The sequence below is a fragment of the Arachis ipaensis genome, chromosome B1, assembly GCF_059453495.1.
Source record: "Arachis ipaensis isolate K30076 ecotype BB chromosome B1, ASM5945349v1, whole genome shotgun sequence".
NCBI lineage: Eukaryota > Viridiplantae > Streptophyta > Magnoliopsida > Fabales > Fabaceae > Arachis > Arachis ipaensis.
Window position 1 is genome coordinate 59,757,378 of NC_142436.1, and position 7,036 is coordinate 59,764,413.

A 7,036-nucleotide genomic window follows, 5' to 3' on the forward strand; every position below is an offset into this window, starting at 1 on the left:
AAATATATATAATTTTATAGGGTCTATATTTCATTTTGTTTTAGAAATAACAAATAAGTATTCATAAAGTTCTATACAAAACAAAAGGACTCCAAGTGTTAATGATGACCAATTAACTAAACCTCATTGCAATCATCACCTGATGCAACATGGCTGTTCTCTCTATTTTTTCACTCTAAGAAATATAGACTATTGAGAATAGAGCAGGTTCTAGTCATTGAAATGCCTAATTTTCTTATAGATAGCAAATTAGATTTCAAACCTTTTCTATCCATGCCCCTCCTCTTTTATAATGAAGTTGCCACTTTTAATTTCTACTAGTTGATTAGTTGCTGGAACACCTTTTGTTGCAAGATACACTAAGTAATGATTATTAAGTATTTGTATTGATTAGCTGGCTCCAATCATACTTCCAAATTAGAAAATTAAAGGCAAAAAATAAAAAATAAAAAAGAAGAAACTGCAAGAAGGCAACCGAGGGTCAATGAGTAATTCTGCCAATGATCCAACTTCAAAGTTGTCATCCTGTGCTATTTTAAGAGGAGAAAACAGAACAACTGATAATTAAGCTGATTGTTGTTTGTGAAGAATGTGAACCATGCATCTTCTGTCTTTTTTCTTTTGGACTTCTTTTATGTTTTACTTGTGTTATTTGAACTCCTTTTATATATAATATATGCTGCTTGTTGTGCTAACATGAAATAATTATGGACATAAATTGAATGTGCTTCTTTATTGTTAGTACTCTTATTGCAAACACAGCAACGAACATGGTAGAATACATAAATGACACAATTAATATAAAGGCAATCAAACATGGCCATAATAGACTATGCACAAATAAATTAAATTGGTGAGGTTGTGATAGAAAAATTCCACCTATATGTCATCTATTATTACCTATTACATATATATTGAGAAGAGTTATGATTAGAAATAGAACTAATAGAAGGATGAATTAAGATTCTTAAACATAATTCATGTACAAATTTCTTTTATTAAAATGGCTTTTATCATATATAACCTTTTGATTGTATCATTTGTATGGCTTCTTTCTAGGAAAGCGGGAGTCAGTAACAAGCTACACGCACATATATTTTGGTGAAGACTACGACATAATCATGCATTCTAATAAAGAAAGGAGTAAAAAGGTATTTATGACTGAAATTTTGCTGCTAAAACACCTAGCATTTTATTATGTGATTATTTGATGTAATTGACTTTGGTTTTTGACTATGAATTATAATTGTCGCTGATATTATTGTGATTATAGTTTAATGGTTGGTTTTACTTTGAGTATGTCTGTGTTGCGATTATTGTTTTGGTTGAATTGAGTGCTTGTAAATGAACCATGTTGCTACCTTGTTAGAATTGGTAACGAAAATCTAGTAGAAAATTATTCAGTTAGAATGATATTACTAAGTAGTAACATGAATAGTGATCTATTAATTTCTAGTATTTTCTGTTTCCACCTTTCACACAATCTGCTCCTTTCACAAATACAATATTATCTTTGTTATGAACTTCTTAAAATGCTCATTCATTTTATTAAGAAAAAAGAAAATATAGTAAAAATAATAATTTTTTATTTTATCTTTTATTTACTTTTTTTTTACAAAATTTTAAAAACAAAAATGTTAAAATAAAAACACAAACAAAGAAGTTCTAAGTTTCTCTCTTTTTATTTAACTATAGAAAAAGTAGTTTTAAGTCATCCAATTAGAAAGATGATAACATTATTTTCATATTAATAACTTTACTCTTTTTTAGTTATATATTTTGTTTTAAATTATCCATAATTTTTATGGATATAAAGAAAAATATCATAAAATATTAATAAAATAAAATAATTTATAAATTTAAAAGTGAGATTATTGTTTTCCAATTTTCTGGAAATCCAGAAGTACAAAGAGAAGCATACCTCGTGTGATAAGGAGTAATTAGTTAAATTACAAGTTTCAATGTGTACCGCTAAAAGCTTTCTCACATTTAGGATCCTGTCCGTAGAAATACCCTATGACAAAAGAACATAAATACAAAATAGTACTAAACAATCGCCTGCTAAAAATAAAAAAACAAAGTTTTTAATCATATTTCATTTTTGAATTTATTTAAGGATACATGTTGAAATTATTAATTAAAAGATATTTTATAAAAAATATAAAAATTTAATTTTTTAATATATACATATATATTAGTAGTTTAGTACTAAAGTATAGTAGCACTTTATTTTACATTCTCATTGATTATTTTGGCAGCTAAGTATTATTTTACATTGTTATTTTTTTAATTCTTTCGATGATGTACATGTTACTGAAATTTAAATGTAATGTCTTTTGTTGTTTTAGATGTCAGGTTCTAAAAAAATAAAGAACACTTGTCAATTAAAGTACAAAAATCTGTTAATAAGGAGGTGATTAGTGCACACAAAACTAAGCTTTCACACCCTAAACCTACAAAATCACGAGTTTCAGTTCCTTCACATGTATCTAAAAAGCCTTCAGCATTACCACCCTCTTCTTCGCAGCCACCAAAAAAATTCAAGGGAAATTTACTATCTTCCCATGCCGATCATACACCATCACCATCACCATCACCATCACCAACTGAATCACCATACTGTTCACCTATCCAACCTCAATCATTTGATAATGCTCCTAATAATGAACGAAATTTACATCATGCTCACTCATCGGATGAAAATCATCAAGATGAATCTCTTACTCAAGAAGGTGAACCTGTCACTCAAGAAGGGCTCTTGAAAATAGAGCCTTTTGGCAATGAGTAAGTACAACAACCAATTTTGTGTTTTAACATTCTCTCTGTGTTGTTTTTATTGTGAATACATGTGTAATTACTCATTATTTGAACTTCTTATAGGTTTAATCCATGTACTGCTGTTCGCCATGTAACAAATGCCATTAAAAGCAAATTTTCAGAATTCTGCCCTTCCTAGGGACATGCGAGTGAGCAAATGCGAGATTTGTGGTTTACTGAATTTAAGGTAAGTATTTATTAACTTTTTTTTTGTTATTTTGATATTATACATAGTGGGTAATTCAATGTATATGTTTGCTTTCTTTTATAGAAAAATTGTATGTGGGAACCTCAACACAATGCAAGAATTCGTCAAATTTTTGAGATTAAAGGGAGTGCTCGATTAAGAGGGTTGATGAATCAGGAGAGACTCAATTATTCAAAAGACCCTAACCATGTACCAAAATATATTCCTGAACCCGTTTAGCGTCAACTATTACATTATTTTGCTACAGATTCGAAATTTAAGAACTGGTCAGCAGCAAATACTGTGAATCGAGCATCAAATGCTGGAAGTTCCATGCATACTGGTGGTTCCATATCTATGGGTGAACATGCACGCAGAATGGTAAGATAAAAATAGTTTATTTTTAGTCTTGTTCTTATTATGTGCAACGTTTTCTTATTCTTTTTTCTTAAAAGTAGACATCCAGGACTTTCCAGAAATATATAATAGTCCATACTTTTCCCCAAGTTTAGATGACGCAAACTGGTGTTTAACGTCAATTCCATGCTGCATTCTGGAGTCAAACGCCAGAAACAGGTTGCAAAGTGGAGTTAAATGCCAGAAACAGGTTACAAACTAGCGTTCAACTCCAAAAAAGACCTCTACACGTGTAAAGCTCAATGCTCAGCCCAAGCACACACCAAGTGGGTCCCGGAAGTGGATTTCTGCATCATTTACTCATTTTTGTAAACCCTAGTAATTAGTTTAGTATAAATAGGACTTTTTACTATCTTTGTAAGAGATCTTTGATTAGTTTTATGCTATCTTAGACTTTCATGGGGGCTGGGCATTCGGCCATGCCTGGACCATTATCACTTATGTATTTTCAAACGGTAGAGTTTCTACACACCATAGATTAAGGTTTGGAGCTCTGCTGTTCCTCATGAATTAATACAAAGTACTACTGTTTTTCTATTCAATTCAAGCTTATTCCTTCTCTAAGATATCCATTCGCACCCAAGAACATGATGAATATGATGATTATGTGACGCTCATCATCATTCTCACTTATGAACGCGTGCCTGACAAACAATTCCGTTCTACATGCAAACAAGCTAGAATGAATATCTCTTAGATATCTAATACAGAGGACCGAGTCCGAGATATTAGAATCTTCGTGGTATAAGTTAGAACCCATGGATGGCCATTCTTGAGATTCGGAAAGTCTAAACCTTGTCTATGGTATTCCGAGTAGGATCTGGGAAGGGATGGCTGTGACGAGCTTTAAACTCGCGAGTGCTGGGCGTAGTGATAGATGCAAAAGGATAGTAAATCCTATTCCAGTATGATCAAGAACCGACAGATGATTAGCCATGCAGTGACAGCACATTGGACCATTTTCACAGAGAGGATGGGATGTAGCCATTGACAACGGTGATGCCCTACATAAAGCTTGCCATGGAAAGGAGTAGGAATGGTTGGATGAAGACAGTAGGAAAGCAGAGGTTCAGAGGAACGAAAGCATCTCTATACGCTTATCTGAAACTCTCACCAATGAATTACATAAGTATCTCTATCCTATTTTAATTATCTTTTAGTACACTATAATCTCTTAATACATTTGAATCCGCCTGGCTGAGATTTACAAGGTGACCATAGCTTACTTCAAGCCGACAATCTCCGTGGGATCGACCCTTACTAACGTAAGGTTTATTACTTGGACGACCCAGTGCACTTGCTGGTCAGTTGTGCGAAGTTGTGACAAAGAATTAACATTATGAACGTGCGTATAAAATTTTCAGTGCCGTTACCAAGGAATGGAACCGTCACAATTTCCGCGCACCAACCGTAAAGGTGGATATATGTCCAATTTTAGGGGAGGTTATATCCAAATTTTTCGGGGAGGTTTGTTGAATGATTCGTGTAGTATATATGCTGATTAGTGTTAATAATATATTCTCTTTGTAGACATGACGATAGGTAGTAGAGGTAGATCAAGTGGATCTCTTGGATGAAAAATACCAAGTACAGCTACCGCACGGCTAATCATCTGTCAGTTCCCGCTAGCGTCGGAATAGGACCCTTGTCCTTTTGCACACTGTCACTGCACCCAACATTCGCAGGTTTGAAGCTCGTCACAGTCATCCCTTCCCGGATCCTACTCGGAATACCACAGACAAGGTTTAGACTTTCCAGATCCCAGGAATGCTGCCAATGATTCTAGCCTATACCACGAAGATACTAATCTCATGGACTCGGTCCATGTATTAGATATCCAAAAGATACGCACTCAAGCTGTCGCCTAATGACTACGTTGAGCTCAGATAGAACGAAAGTGGTTGTCAGGCACGCGTTCATAGAATTGAGAATAATGATGAGTGTCACGGATGATATCATTCTCCAGATTGAAGTACGAGTGAGTATCTTAGAATAGAATCAAGCGTGATTGAATAGAAAACAGTAGTAATTGCATTAATTCATGAAGAACAACAGAGCTCCGCACTTTAATCTATGCGGTGTAGAAACTCCACCGTAGAAAATACATAAGTAAAAAAGGTTTAGGAATGGCCGAATGGCCAGCCTCCAAAACGTGATAAATGGCATAAGCTCCTTAATACAATAGTAAAAAGTGCTATTTATACTAAACTAGTTACTAGGGTTTACAGAAAATAAGTAACTAAGTGCAGATAGTGTAGAAATCCACTTCCGGAGCCCACTTGGTGTGTGCTTGGGCTGAGCATTGAGCTTTACACGTGCATAGGCTATTCTTGGAGTTAAACGCCAGTTTGGGTGCCAGTTTGGGCGTTTTACGCCAGTTTAGTGCCAGTTCTGGCGTTTTACGCCAGAAATCTCTGGTGGGCGTTTGGACGCGAGTTTGGGCCATCAAATCTCGAAAAAAGTATGAACTATTATATATTGCTGGAAAGCCCAGGATGTCTACTTTCCAACGCAATTGAGAGCGCGCCAATTGGGCTTTTGTACCTCCAGAAAATTTACTTCGAGTGAAGGAGAGTCAGAATCCAATAGCCTCTGCAGTCCTTTTTCAGCCTCTGAATCAGATTTTTGCTCAGGTCCTTCAATTTCAGCCAGAAAATACCTGAAATCATAGAAAAACACACAAACTCATAGTAAAGTCCAGAAATATAATTTTTGCATAAAAACTAATAAAAATATAATAAAAAGTAACTAAAATATACTAAAAACTATGTAAAAACAATGCCAAAAAGGGTATAAATTATCCGCTCATCACAACACCAAACTTAAATTATTGTTTGTCCCCAAGCAACTAAAAAGAAAATAGGATAAAAAGAAGAGAATATACAATAAATTCCAAAAATATCAATAAAAATTAGTTTCAATTAGATTAGCGGGACTAGTAACTTTTTGCTTCTGAACAGTTTTAGCATCTCACTTTATCCTTTGAAGTTCAGAATGATTGGCATACATAGGAACTCAGAATTCAGATAGTGTTATTGATTCTCCTAGTTCAGTATGTTGATTCTTGAACATAGCTACTTTATGAGTCTTGGCCTTGACCCTAAGCATTTCGTTTTCCAGTATTACCACCGGATACATAAATGCCACAGACACATAACTAGGTGAACCTTTTCAGATTGTGACTCAGCTTTGCCTGAGTCCCCAGTTAGAGGTGCCCAGAGCTCTTAAGCACACTCTTTTTGCTTTGGACCACAACTTTAACCGCTCAGTCTCAAGCTTTTCACTTGACACCTTCACGCCACAAGCACATGGTTAGGGACAGCTTGATTTAACTGCTTAGGCCAAGATTTTATTCCTTTGGGCCATCCTATCCATTAATGCTCAAAGTCTTGGATCCTCTTTACCCATGCCTTTTGGTTTAAAGGGTTATTAGCTTTTTTTGTTTGCTTTTTCTTTTTATTTCTTTTTCTTCTCTTTTTTTCTTTATTTTTTTGCCATTTTTTCCGCAAGCTTTGTTTTTCACTGCTTTTTCTTGCTTCAAGAATCAATTTTATGATTTTTTAGATTATCAATAACATTTCTCTTTTTTCATTATTCTTTCAAGAGCCAACAATT